Source organism: Girardinichthys multiradiatus, chromosome 14 (assembly GCF_021462225.1).
Source record: "Girardinichthys multiradiatus isolate DD_20200921_A chromosome 14, DD_fGirMul_XY1, whole genome shotgun sequence".
NCBI lineage: Eukaryota > Metazoa > Chordata > Actinopteri > Cyprinodontiformes > Goodeidae > Girardinichthys > Girardinichthys multiradiatus.
Window position 1 is genome coordinate 20,309,357 of NC_061807.1, and position 15,007 is coordinate 20,324,363.

General features: G+C 41.2%; 2 protein-coding genes across 5 annotated transcripts in view; one reads left to right on the top strand and one right to left on the bottom strand.

The window, feature by feature from the left end:
- Positions 1-15,007, top strand: part of pcxb (pyruvate carboxylase b) — a 424,891-nt gene that overhangs the window by 287,063 nt on the left and 122,821 nt on the right. The window lies entirely within an intron of this gene.
- The window catches only part of LOC124880939 (leucine-rich repeat and fibronectin type-III domain-containing protein 4), a 49,278-nt gene that overhangs the window by 31,463 nt on the left and 2,808 nt on the right, over positions 1-15,007 (bottom strand). Inside the window, exon 1 of one of the 4 annotated variants that reach the window (XM_047386392.1) lies at positions 2,668-2,734. The exons of the other annotated variants lie outside the window; for them this stretch is intronic. The gene's annotated coding sequence lies outside the window, so the exon portion shown is untranslated. Of the gene's footprint in view, positions 1-2,667; positions 2,735-15,007 lie in introns of those variants that run through there. 4 annotated transcript variants of the gene reach the window in all.

Genomic DNA, 15,007 nt, shown 5'->3' on the forward strand with positions numbered 1-15,007 from the left:
ATCAGATTACAGATAAACTTACTACAACTCATCACTGTTTCAATACTACTGCAAATCTTGGGTTATCCATTTCAGTTTTTCCAGCACATCTGAAAAATCATTAAAAAAATCCTGTTGCTTTCCTCATTTTTCTATCTGTACTACTCTTGGTGGTTATATAAAACTTTTAATTCAGATTTTATCTCTTCCTTTTTCCCCTATCTTTGGCTGCCTCTGTGCTGTGTTCATTGTGCTGCTGCATCAGTAGAATTTTCCCTCTCAAGATCAATAAAATCTCATCTTACACATTGTACTGTTGCAGAATGACGGTGCAGCACTGTGCAGGCATCCGTGTTTGTGTGGGCACACAACTGCTCAAATCTGCTGCAACATCATCTGGCTTTAATTTGTAAGGATCAACTAACCAACCTGCTACTTGTCTGAACATTTTTTTTCCTGAATGAATCTAACATTTTTCTTGCACTTCAGAAACATTCACACTTCAAAGTTGGCTCCTGAATTTGCAATGAGCCTCATACAGGTAGATGTTAGAGAATCTCTCTTGTCTTGCTCTCCCAGGGCAGCAGACACTAAATTAGCCCTTTGGAACCAAACCTGTTTCACACTTTTTTACAGGAGAAGAGTAAAAGGAGGTACTCGATGAAAGACTGAGGTGCAGAAATGAGAGAGCAGAAAATGGAGTAAAGACCATAAAAAGGGAATTTTCTATTGCATCCTATCTGAGTCGTCTTGAGCTCCTCTAAATGTGCGCTGTTTCTGCATTTACCTCAATTTTTTCACATTTTGCTCTTCTATTTTGGGAAATCTCTAGCTACTTCACCATGCACGAACCTTTAAGCCTCCAGAGAGCAAGAAACGGACGAATGGAGAGAGCAGAGATGCTGCATGATGTAAAAATATGTGCTGTGAAAGTGTTTTGGGGAGAGGAAAAACTCCTCAGTACTTCCCAGGATTTGAAGCACAAACTCTTCTGAGAGGATGTACCTAACGTTACTCAAACTCCTGAAAGTTTTCAGCACTTCTTTCAGCCCCTGGATGGTGTGGCTTCTATGTTTGAAGCCAAAGTGACCAAATATGTAGCTGCTTATAGCTTCAGAAAGATGAATGTCCAGTTTTTTGTTTTTTTTTCCAGGGATATTTTTGTATTCATTCCAAACACAAGCAATTAAGAGATGCTTCGTGCATGACTTAGAAGCTCTAATTTGACTGAAAGTTTCATTGGATTTCACATTTAAGACCTAATGTAGCTTTAATTTCCTTGTTGGACTTTAATTCTCTGTGGAACATTATAAATGTCAGTCCCTCAAATATGCTGAGCACAATTAATGCCGTTAATAAACTGTATGTGGTGTGTGAGTGTTTGTGTGTTGAGCCACTCTCCCATCCGCAAATGCCATTAGCCCGTAATCGACTTAAATCGACTTAGTGAATGTTGTGGTGTTTATAAACAAGGGGATTTGTATTAGCTCTCAAAACCCACTTATCACAAGGACAGTAATCCACAGATCTGATTGGGCTGCGGGTTGGTGCATCATGAGAAATGAGACCCAGCAGCCAAACGTCAAAATGGCCTGAATACGTTTATCTTTCACCGCAGTTCGGCTAAAGCGGTGGGTAACGGTCATCTACATGAAGTACTGTGCAAAAGTCTTTAATCATCCCTCATTTGTTTCGTACTTCGTTCAGAGTAGTCAGATTTCCTTGCTACATTTTAAAGAAGTCTCGATCAACAGTTCTCCAGGCTTTCTGAAGATCTGAGATTTTGTTAAGACTCTGGCTGCTTTTTCTCTTATTTTCAGTCTAAGCTAAACCTTTTCCTAGGAATTTGAATCATTTATGTGCAAATAGACTCCTGAACTCCAGAGATGAACCTGTGTCAACATGGCAGATAACTTGCTTAAGAAACTTCCTCAAGTTGGATGTTTAGGCACCTTTTTCCTAGAAACATGTCACAAAGGCACAATTTGTTTTCGGAGATGACTTAAAACTCTGGAATATCTCAAATGTCCACTCTTAAACTCTAAAAAAAAAAAATGGAAATGTGGAATTTCTTTTTTTTTTTTGTAAGCCATTTAACCAGCTTGATGAGTATTTTAAATCTGAACAAGATAAATTTCCCTGGTGCTTCTTTAGCTCCCAGATTACTTCTTAACCTTAAGTTTCTTAGAATACATTTTCTGGACACTTTATTAGGTACACCTTGCTAGTACCAGGGTCGACACCTCCTCCCCAATTTGCTTTAATTGTTCATTGTAACGGTTCAACAAGGAGTTGGAAATGTTCCTCAGGGATTTTGGTCCATGTCAACACAGCATCACACAGCTGCTGAGGATTTGTTGGCTGTTTATCAATCATGTGAAACTAGATTGAGATCTGAGACTATGGAGGCCACTGAGGTTCAATTAATTCTCATTGTGCCATATTCTATTGGAAGAAGCTATCAGAGTATGGGAAGACTGACCATGACCATCATAAAGAGATGAACATGGTCAGCAACAATAGCTAGGTCCGCTGTAGTGTTTGAAATGGGTGACAAGATAACATTTCTCAACTGAGCTGTTGATAGTGGGCAACGTGGATCCATCGTAAGGCTGTTATACCTAATTCTGGCCTTGCTGTCTGAATGTTGCAGCTGAAAACGAGTCATCCCACCAGGCAGAATTTTACCTGTTATTTGTTGGCCCCCGTGCTAATTTCAGCCTCAGTTAACTGTGCTTAGTTGACAGAAGTGGCAAACGGTGTGCTCTTCTGCTGCTGTGGCCCATCTTCTTCTCTGTAAACCAGAGATGTGTGTGAAACTCAGACCAGCCCATCTTGCACAAACAACCACACCATGTTCAAAGTTACTTAAATTCCAGTTCTCTTTAAGTGTGAACAAGTTGTCTTCACCACATTTAGATGCCAAACTGCAGAGTTTTTGCCACGACCAACTGATCATGTGGCAGCAACAACTTCACAAGTGTACCTAATAAAGGGGCAAGTGGATGAACATAACTTTAGAAACAAGATTATTTTTTTCCTGATTCTTAGACATGAATTTTAGATGCGGTTCATCTGCTGTAGATGGTTTTTAAAGGCCTAAAACCTGTTCTATTGTCCTCTGATGACAAAGGGTGCATTTAAGCACATGTGCAACATTCAGCCAAAGTCCAAAGAAAACTTGGAAAGATTTTCAGAAAACCTGAAGAACTACAGATAGTTTCACTTTTAGAAAGTTACAACAAAGTCTGGCTGCTTTGAAGCAAAGCTGTACTTTGTCTGAGCAGAGATGCATCAGACAGCATTGCATTGTTCTTAAATAAAAAGCTCTGCTCGCCCATATACACAGGTTGAATATTGAGGCAGCCTTGCACAACCCAATTCTTTTCAGTTGCACCAAGGCTTTGTGGAAGGCACTCTCGCACATAATCCGGGCCCTAGATATAAGGTGAGCACTTGCATACTGAAACAACCAGGAGCATACCAAAACAGTCTTCCCACACAGTCATAATTATAAGGGAGGCCGACACATAGACACACACACATTTCTCTGCAGGCAAGAAACAAAAGAACGCCCACAAAGCCTCTTCTTGCAGCTGTCGTGTGTACTGTAAGCCCACTCATCCTTTTGATACTATTGCTCTTTAGCCGAATTGTCCCTCTTTAGTCAACCGGAGTATATCGGGAGCAGGAAGGGGTAAACATTTGATATAGAAATGTGGCACAAACACAAGAGAGCTTAGCAGCATGAAATGGAGAGAAGGGGGCACAAAGAAAATGGTGGGGTACTGCATAAGATGGAGGAAAATAAAAACCATTAGTGTAAAGAGCAGAGGATGAGTGAAATACAGGAGTTTGAGGAAGATGGGAAGGAATGAGGGATGAAGAGTCAGTAGGTATGATTGTGTCGTTAAGTGGATGGGCAGAGAAATATGTAAAGGCGATAAATGGGTGAAGGCCACCCATCCATCAATGTCAGGGAAAGAGAGGTGATGGAGGGAAGAAGGGATTTGATTAGAGAAAGGAAGAGGAGGGTTAAAAATTGACTTTGTAAGGTTCAGCCATCGTGATGGTGTGAAGGGATGAAAAAGGGTCAGGCAGGGTTTCAGGATGGGAGGAAAAGGTTACTAGTCAAGAAAATGGAAAATATTATGCAGTGCAGTTCTTCTTCCTGATTTTGTCCTTTCTGTACCAAACTCCTAGTTGACAAGCAACACTGCATCTAGTATTGTTTCCACCAGACAAAAAATGGGTCAGTGATGACAGGAGTTGATGCCGACTCCCCTGGGTGACAGACCTCTGTTTAACCCATCCATCAACCCCATATAAATATTCTCAAGGGCTTTGTTGCCCTGGTATTACTTCACCTAAAACCTGGAAACACGCCTTATCAAATTATAGTTAGTTTGGGAGATTTGGCCCTCTGAAGACAATCTTTCACCAGCCTGGATTTTCCCTTGTTTAACCTTTTTCACAGCAGATCCCTGCCTAGAGTACACTGAGAACTGGTAATGGTAAGGGATGGAGTGAGTTATTCAGAAAACACCAAAACAAACCATTTAGGTTCTTGTCTTGGTTCTGGACCGTAAAATAAATTAAAAAAAACTCTAGCAGGGAGTTGCAGGATAAGAGGTTATAATCAAAGTAAAATTAACTTAATGCAAAAATTGACACTCCTGTTATTTCTCTCTCTTTCTCTCTCTCTCTCTCTCTATATATATATATATTTTATTTATTTATTTATTTTTTTTCATTATACCTAGATTGATATATACAGATTATTTATTTCTAGTGTATTTGATGATGGCTTACAGCTGATGAAAATCCAAAAATCAGTTTCTCTTACAATTATTATTACATAAGATCAATAAAAAACTTATTTTTTACTATGTAAATGCCAGCCTACTGAAAAGTGTCCATGTACTGCACAGTATATGGACTCAATACTTGGTTGGGGCTCCTTTTGCATGAATTACAGCATCAGTGCGGCGTGGCATGGAGGCATTCAGCCTGTGGTTCTCCTGAGGTGTGATGGAAGACTTCAGGTCATCTGCGTTGTTGTTTCTGGTGTCTCTCATCTTGACAGTACTCCAGAAATTCGCCATGGGGTTCAGGCCTGGCCAGTTAGATGGCCAATCAAGCACAGGGACACCGTAGAAGCAGGTGTTGTTACCTCTGGGAGTAACAGAAGTTATTGCTGGATGCAGGCAGAACGATCGCAACAGCATTTATTTACAGTTTTTTTACAACTGCAGAGAATGTAATTGGCTTCCTGTTAGTCTCTTTTGCCTGCGCCTTGACATCTTGAACAAAAATGGCAAAAGCAAGTCATTGAGGAAAAGAGAATGGAGGTAATGGTGAAAGAGATCCAAAGTTTCTCTTTTTAAAATGTGAAAACTGCCGTCTCATCACAGCTGGACTCTGCACAAACAGTTTAACGCTGACATTCTCGCCTAATCCCTCCTGAACCCATGCGCTGTGTATGAGAGGAGAAAAGGAGAGGCAACAACAACAACCAGCTTGTTTCTGTTTGTGTATGATGAGCAAGTGTGAATCTGTCTTACTAAATCCTGTTGGAAGCTATCCTATTTGGAAGATTTTGATAATTGTCTCTATTCTTGGAGCAGTGCACAGTCAGATTATTAAAATGTTTTTGTTTTTCTTGCTTCTTCCAACCCTGATTCACTTCAGGCATTCAAAATACTCAGAAAGACCTAATTTCTTTCAAGCCACTGATCATTTCGTCCCCTATTTCAAAACAGTGACAGCCTTGTTGTTAGGGATTTTCAATCAGCTGTAGGAGACTACTTGCCACTGATGAGCAGAAAATGAGCGTTCATCACCCAGTTTGTGGGATATAAGGCTACCTCTGGCTCTGGCACTTTATCTAAAGTGAAGTTCTGAAACGTGACTTAAATCTTTTAACTTGGCAATGCTTAAAAGAAAAGCTTGTTTCCTCGTCATGCTGTGTTTGGACTAAAAACCTAATAGTGGTGGAGGCTTTGAAGTCTGCCTCTCTTTTTAAGGTTTGCATAGATAAGAAAGGCAGTCTTTAATTAACCTGGAATGCAGTGTTTCAAAGTGTAAAAAGTCATGAAAGTTGGATGCTACCGTTTTAGTTTCTTTTTTTCTGGAGGGAGAGAAAGAGAGAGCACCTGTTCTTTTATATCTATATGAAACATTGGACTGAAAAGCAGAAGGCAGAGTGACCCCTGTGCCCCGATTCATCTCAGACTGAGAATCTGTGAACCGTGAGGAAAAAACGGCACAAGAAATTCCCGAGCAGTCAACTATGAAGGGTTTTTTCCTCCCTCCATGGACTGTGCAGAAATTTGTAAATGAAGTCAAAGCTCACATCTCTGCCCTCCTGATTCCACACTGTCTCAAATGATTCAGCAAGGCTTATTAATGTAAACAAAAAGCAAATCAAGATCTAATTTTCTTGCAATTAGTATCTTTCACAGCTACAACAAAGCAATTAACTGCAGCTAAATAATAAAAGCTCAGATGGATTTCCCTCGTTGCTTCATATTTTTTAAATGCTAGAGGCACTAATCAGTCTGTTGATAAGCAGCTTGAAACCCTGCAAACAGCTCCATGTCTCAGCCGCTCCATACCAATCAGATTGCCACATGCCTTTAAAGTTTGCATCGTCTTTACAGTTCACCAGCTCCCAGTCTAAGGTAAATCAGTTCCTCAACACTATTATTAACATTATTAACACGTCCATAAGGGTGGCAGCCAGTACCCCGCCCTTCATGAGTCGCTGTAATTTTCTTCCCTTCCTCCCTCTGGAAGACCGCACACAAGCTGAAGAGCTTTGGGGAGCCCATTTTCCGGGAGGTAAATTGAATTGGCAGCTGCGGTGACAGTGATTTTCTTTGGCATTTTTAGTTACACAGGGGAACAGAGTGGGAGCAATTATTATATGTGTCATTTAACGTGCATCCGTTACCTACAAAACTTCATGCATCTAAATGTTTTAACTTTTTCTGTGATAGACTAACACAAGAATTAAATAATTGTGACGTTTTCCGAGAACCCAACGTCGTTTTCAAGATTTTTATGTCAATCTGGAGTGCTACTTTGTTTGAGTTCTGGTACCCCTAGATTAAATCCAGTGCGATTGATGACTTTCAGAAGTCGCCTGATTAAACTTGACATTGCCTGTGTAAACACAGCTGTTCTGTTAAGGCTTTAGGGGGTTGCTAAAGAATAAACGGGATAAGAATACTTTCTTACTAACATCCAAGACTATGTGGAATCAAACTGCTGCCTCAACATCCTCAAACCCCAAAGTGAAACATGGTGGTGGCGGTAATTCCTGAAAGAAAACCTGGTATACGCCACAAGAGAGTTGAAACTAAAGCAGAGGTTCACATTCAGCAGAACAATCCTAAATATCCTGCCAGAACTACAATGAAGTGTTTTATATTACATCATATTTATGTGTTTAAATGGCCCAGTCTAAGTCCAGACCTGGTTCCAATTTAGAATCAGTGGCAAGGCTTAAAGACTGATGGGGCGTTGCATAGTGTAGCGGTAGAGCGGGTGCCCCAAATGCAGAGGCTTTAGTGCTCTACGCAGCCGTCATGGGTTTGATTCCCGTTCTTGAGAGCTTTGCTGCATGTCTTCTCTTTGTCTATTTCCTGTCTGGTTACTGTCAATAAAGGCCACTAGTGCCAAAAAAAATCTTTCAAAACCAAAAACACTTAAAAGACTGCTGTTCAGATGCTCTCCATCCAATCTGACTGAGCTTGAGGTTTTTTGCAACAAAGAATGGGCAACAATATCGGTCTCTAGTTGTGCAAAGCTGGTAAGTATGTGTCCCGAAAGACTTGCAGTTGTAATTGCAGAACAAGGTGGTTCTACAAATTAATAATAAATTTATTAAACCATGTATAATTTTTCTTCCACTTTACAGTTATGTGCTACTTTGTGTTTGTCTATCACACACATTCTCAATGAAATAATTTGATGTTTGTGTGTTGTCATAATGAAAAAACCTTTTCCAGTCTCTGTTGGTTTCTTCTCTTTTAGATGAATTCCTTTCTGCTCGTAAATCTTCAGCATCTCTGTATTGAAAGAGTGATAAGGTTTGAACCCTTTTTTTGTGAACAGCAAGAGTAGTTTCTTCTCCATACGCTTATGGCACTCCTACAGATGGATGCAGCAGAGAAAATGGCAGACGACAGTGTTGAATACGGCTCAGTCACACTGCAGCACCCTGAATTCCTTTTTTTCTCCTTGTAGTGGAGTCATTTTTCATTGGTTGATGGTTGTCACATTGAGAGGCATCTCAGCAATGTTCGGTTTTGTTTATTCCTCATTCCAGATGGCATTCTCATAGTTGTATCTGATTAAATTGCAGTGGTTTAAGATGGGAGCCGATAAAAGGCTGTAATTAATTGCTGACAGTCTTCGTTATTGCCACATGCTCATATCTTAATGAAGATGCCGTACTTTGTGAAATGGAAAGGGGGGGTTAATTTTGAATTTTCATCGTGTTTCTGATGTTAGGAAGCCTTACTTTTTAAACTATTCTTTGCCATTATTGCTGTCATTTGCAAAAATAACGTCCCAACTGATGCAGCCTGGGTCCAGATTCACTCATTTTAACTTTCATTCGTATCCTTCTGAATGCTTCATGCTAGAGTACAAATATTATTAGTCTGTTAGCTAAAACTGTATGTAACAAGTGAACAGGAATGAGCCATTAGTTTGAAATCTGTAGGTTATTACAGATGATGGTTCACTTCTTCAGATTTCAAGTAGTCTCACTCAGTGGATGCTACAGTTAGGACGATGTGTGAACCGCTGCTCGAGCCACCAGAGAAGGGGTGTTTTTCTCTTAAATCAACGCAAACCTGCATTTTTAAGGCCGCTCAGTTCAGTTGCTTGGATCCTGGACCTTGTTCTTTTTGTCATGATCTTCTTCTCATCACCATGAGTGAGGGTTGGAGAGTAGACCGATGGAGCTCAGAAAGAGCTGAAGTTTTGTACTCTATTTATGCAAGTCTTTATAAAAGTGTACAGCCTGTCAAAAGACTATCCCACTCATTTTAATTATGGAGAAATTAATCATGTTTAATTAAATCTAAATAAGATTATGGTTTTCAGGTTTGGTTTGTTGTATTTAATTGCTAGATAATGAATGCAAAGCAACAGCTTTATATAGCTGTTAGAAAAAAAGATGTTTCTTACCAGTGTGCCCTCTGAGTGAGAAGAGAAACTCCACTTAGTCTAACTTGAAAAGGCTGACTGCAAAGATTAAAGACTAATCGGTGATAAATTCAGCTAGCAAAACAAGAAAGCTTCAACTAAACCCAGACGGAAATTCGGAGATTCTCCATAAATACCAGTTTTTTTCAGCCAGTTAGCCATCTACTGGCTGAAAACTTCCCAGTGGCCTGTCAAAATGCAGCACTGTTTTTAGTGTCTTTACTGAAGCTTGTAGTGACATTTTGAGGAAATAACTGTTGCTCTATGCACAAAACTGTATGGATAGCATCAATAGGCTTGCACCAGGTACAATGCAAACCTTGGAAAGTTCCTAAAACTAGTTGCGTGTGGATGAGAGATGTAAAGCAGAAGAAGTTTAGTTTGGAAAATATCTGGTGCCTAGTTGCCCCTGCATTAAAGTATCTTCATTTCCTGTTTCCTCCTCCCTACCTTAGCTCTGAAATCCATTTAGTCTCTTCTCACTCTTTCCTCACAGCTTTTGCTGCCACCTTGCCATATTTTCAGCAGGTGATTGTTGATGTGTTTCATGTGTGCACCTGTAAATATTTGCTTTGGCTAAAGCAAGGAGAAAAACAACAGACACGGGTGGAGAGACAACACTCAAACCTGCCCACAACTGTGCAACATTTCCCGCCTATTCAGAAACCCTGCGGCGCCAATCATTTGGACCCTGATTGGGTTACCCGACGGGACGCCATTTGACAATGGCCATGCTTGTGTATGTGGGCGCAGGTTGATGATTCAGCAGGGATCCTGGCTTTCTGAGGGGGAAGTCCTGAATATGAGAACAAATACCCAATCAGCACTCTGCATCTAGCACAGTAGGTCAATGACATACCAGCCAGGCCCCTGAATCATAGTGATGGATGTATTGATTGATGCTACAGACCGTTAACAACACTTCTGCACATATTCCTCCTTCCGTTAATGTTTTTCTTCTATTTTTGTGGATTTTCTTCTCTTGTCTTGCTCTGATCCATCTGTCTCCACCGCCCTGAAAAACAAAGGGCTGTACAGAGATGCAGAAAGGCAGAACATCAGCGCTTAGAGCTGGGAATAGCACAAACATCCTTTGAGGAAAATGGATGCCTGTGGTGTTGGTATCGAAACATGCTAAATGATTCCTCGGCTAAGGCTTGTTAGTATCTCGCACGTTTGATCGGAGGCGTTCCTCAGTCATAATGAATGAAGTTTTACTGCAAACTCGACACAAAGTGCTTTCTTGCTGCTTTCTCCTTGATTTGTGACAATAATACCGTCGAAACAATGCGGCAGTTCATCAAGCCTGCGGGGTTGCTGGCTTCCCTTGAGCTTGTTGATTTTTACACGTCAACTGCAAATGCTCAGCATTGCTGATACACGGAGACTCAGACTGTAAGTGTTGCAGGCTAAGTACAAGCTGGTTTGCTCTGACAGTCGTCACCCACGCTGCATTCTGCACCGTGATTCACTCGAGCATCTTCAGCCCACATCTGTTGACGTTTGTAATGCAGGAGAGCACATGTGTTTGCAGACATAGTATAGTATTATTGTAGCACTTTGAGATTTAAAGTGTAAACGCGGTACAAAAGTAAATTATTATTAACACCAAAGTTACTTACTCGTTATGATTATTTCCTCCCTGCAGATGACACATTTGAAATGTTTAAATATTGTACTAAAACTTTCAAACTTTCTCTGGGATAGCTTGTCAAGTCTTTTCATTCTTTTAATGGTGGGTCCAAATCAAATTTAGAGTATTTTAAAAGTCAAGATTGTGTCATGCTTTGAGTCTTTAAATGGTGAGTCTGCATCAGGTTTTAAATCTTTACAAAGTCTTTGTCACAGGGTCTCACTTTGAGTCAAGTATGAGTCAAGTTTCAAGTCTTTAAAGGTTGAGTCAGAGTCAAATTTTAAAGGTGGGATCTGAGTCTTTGGAAGGCCAGTCTAACTCCACTTTTGATCAAGAAGGTACACCTGAGTCAAGGAAGTCAGCCGTGAATCTTTAGACTTGAGTCCAACTTAAGTTTCAGTTCTTAGAGGGTGAATCTGAGTCTAACTTTCAGCCCTAAGTCCCCATCCCTAGATAGCTTTAGAAACCTTATTTGTCTCTTAACCATTAAATTTAGTTTTAACTGAAGTCTCCATTTATCCCAACCATTTTATTTTCTTATTCTTCCTCCTGTTCTCTCATCTTGTGACCCTACCTTCATCCAACACCCCGTTGCTTCGCTCTCACTTTAACACTTGGCTCTCCTCCCATGTCTGCTCACTCCCATACATCTCCCTCCACCCTAAAACCAACCCGCCGTCTGTCTCCAACGGTTGCGTGGTTACAGTTCGTTCTGCTCATCAAGCGCCCGCTGTGCTTAAACAGTCTGTCAACAGTTTAATTACTCATCCTTTCATTGTTTTTTCCCTTGTTCACATGCTCGTTGCTTCCTACCTTTTTCTAGGAAGCTTTTTGGTTGCTCCTCTTACTACTCCACTTCCTTTCATCTTGGGCCTTATCCTTCATTTTCTGCCATTCCTTTACTAATTGGTGCTGGATGTTTGGATCTAACTTACCATGTAACAATGGTAGACATTTACATCGTTTACTCCTTTTGCTCTGTTATTACTGTACTTTTTCTTTCTAGTCCTCTATTCCCTTATTCCCACTCTTCATTCCTACACTAAAGTGTCATCTCTTTAGCCATTTCTTTCCTCAGAAGTTTCCTCAAATCCTCATTGCATTTTCTCCCCCATCTTAAACGGTCCCCTGGCCTTTTCTACATTGCTGCCATCCTGTATCTCCGTCCCATTGTTTCTAGATGTGGCCATCAAGAGTCCAGTCTTTTTCATCCATCCATTTGTCCTTCACTCAGACATCCCCATTTCATGGCTTGAAATACCCTCCCTTTCCCTCCTTGATTGAAAGCTGCTTAACTCCTGAAGGTGTCTGACATTCCACATTCCTCATCCATCATTCCCGACATCTAATCACCTGTCTGCCATCGTCTGTTTTGTTTAATTATCCACGAATGTCCGCTGCCATCGTGCTCAGCCACACTTTTTTGATCACCTAATCAGACCGTCCCTCCTTTCTTTTTCGCCTTTTAGTCATAAATTAACAATAATTAGGCTCCCTAATGCCCTGTGAAGCATTCTGCATTAGATTGGGAAACGTTTTGAGTGGGGGGGGTTATGAATCTGCAGCTTATTGGCCTCTATTTCTTATAGCAGCGACCTAAACGTTTTACTTTACGGGCTGAAAGGAATTGCAGACTATGTTGTCTTAGTCTTTCTGTCCAGCAGATCCAAAGAGCAATCCTGTCTATCCCAATACCTTCTACTTCTTCCCCCATCCCCTCGTCAATTTTCCAGTCTGCTCATGTTGGCAAGCCTCCTGCCTTGAACAGTGTGCATCCCATCTGCTCCGCTCCCCTAACTGTAGCCCATGACTGGCGGACACCCCTGGTAACAATGAGCCACATGGTGGATCTACCACATAATTGAGGAAATGGTTCCCTTATGGGGCTTTTATTCCACCGTTTGAACCAGAAGACTCTTAGCTGCTCTGTATGCTTGCTGCACTCATTAGCAGAAGAGCACAGAGCGGTTTTAAGATTATGATTTGGGTAAATGGAAATCAAAAGGCCTCTTTGTCACGCTTCAAATGATTCGGTTCTTCAGAGTAGGGGATGTTCAGGTTTGAAGCAAGAGTTGAAGATGGTGGAAGTGATGGTGGAAAAGTATGGAGCATATTCACCAGGTCTAGATAAATATGGGAAAATAAAACTTTATTCAATAATCCATTCACTCGTGCTAACCATCGTTTTTCCATCTTCTCGACCATTGATCTGTTTATCCATTCATCGTCCATCACTGTCTGTCCATCATCCATCACTCCAACATCCTTTGTGCGACTCCATTTGTGAACTGTCCATCCACTATCTATACAGCCATTTGTCCTCCATTGTTCCCTCCATCATAATGTCATCCATTCATCGTCCATCCGTCTGACCATCTCTCCATCCGTCCATCCATCCTTCTGCCCACATTGTCGACTCATTCTTCAGTTTTGTTCCACTATGTCCATCCATCTATTCTGTCCTTCCATCCGTCCATAAAACTATCTGCCCAAAACATTTGTGTGTACTTTGAACATAAAGGACTAAGGATTAAGGAAAATATGAGAATGAAGAATATTTTAAAATGCAACGTTGTAATGAAGAGAGTTAATAGTTGGCTTAGATAAAAATTCAGACCTTCCGTGTAGGTTGTACGTATAATTGGCACATCTACTACATGAAGCTCAGTTACACAGACTGGGCTTATGACTGTTGTTGACAGACTTTTTCAGGTTATGTAGGACTAATTATAGGCAATAGTGTGATGGGTAAAAAAGTTACATCCAGATCTCCATCTGCCTTTTTTAATCTTTTATTTTCACTGCTTTCATTTAACATTATTACCTTTTCATACATTGAAACTTGGCTGTTTGTTTTTCCTCTGAAGCCACCCAGATCTTTTTTGATCTATCTCTTGACGCTAACCCTTCATCCCGTCTACTCCTCTTCTCGTAATCTGTTTCTTTTATTAAATTGTATCTTATCACGTGACAAAGCTCCATTCACTGATTCTCACTCCTCCCCTGCCATCCTTTCATCTAGCCCGTCTTAGCCCTCATTCCCATGTCAACCCTCCCTCTTCCTCCCTATCTGTTTCTGTCTCATCGCCCTCTTATCCTCCTCTCGATCCAGTCAGCCTGATCTCATGTGTCAGTGTGCCAAATCTGCCTGCGTTTGTGTGCAGACACGGCTTACGTAAAGAGCCTCAAATGAAGGGGAGGTTAGAGCACAACAAACACTCCTCTGCGCTGCATTCATTCACGCTGCCTTCATACATGCAATGCGCCAGGTGAGATTACATTAAGGCCTAGGTGATGAAAGCCAAGCTAAGACGCTCCTATTGAGTAATCTGATACAGGACAGCTGGCTGACACACTGAGACCGTCAGTGCGGTGTGGGGTTAGAAAGAGAGGGATGTCAGAGCTGCAGCAGAGTGATGAAAGGTTATAGTCATCTGTGCCATATGCGAGATCTGAAACTGCGTCTTTCAGTCCGTTTGCCTCCCATGCTTCTGCTACAAATGCACATCTGTTCATTATTCACAGTTGCTGAGTGTGTTTGTGTGAGACACAGAGCAGCGAGTTCCCCTGCCACTGTGCCCACCGCAGTGATGTGCTCAATGATTCAGCACACAAGGGCTAACCACGCTAATGTGGATTTGACTCTGCTGTACCAATGTATGTTCAGTCTTTCTGCAGGGCTTTATGAAAGTGCTCACGCCCCTGAAACTTTTACACACCTTGTCAGACTACAACCACAAACTACATGTTTTATAAGGATTTCATAAGATGGACCTGAAAAAAGTAGTACATAACCGTGAAAGGGAAGGAGGATGATGAATGGTAATCACATCCTTTTGCTGCAGTTACAGCTGAGAGCGTTTTGGAGGAATGTCTCTACCTGCTTTGCACATCTAGAGAGTGAAACCATTGACCCTTCTTCTTTGCATAATAGCCCACGCTCACTCAGATTGGATGGAGAGCAATTGTGAGAACCTCAATCTTCAAGTGTTGCCTAAGATTCTGAATTGGATTTAGGTCTGGACTTTGACTAGGCTGTTCAAACACATTGATATCCTTTGAAATAAACCCTTCCCTTGTAGATCTGGCTGCATGTTTAGACTCGTTTCCTACTGGGAGTTGAACCTCCGTCCCAGTCTTCCCACAGCATGTTGCTGCTACCACTATGTTTCA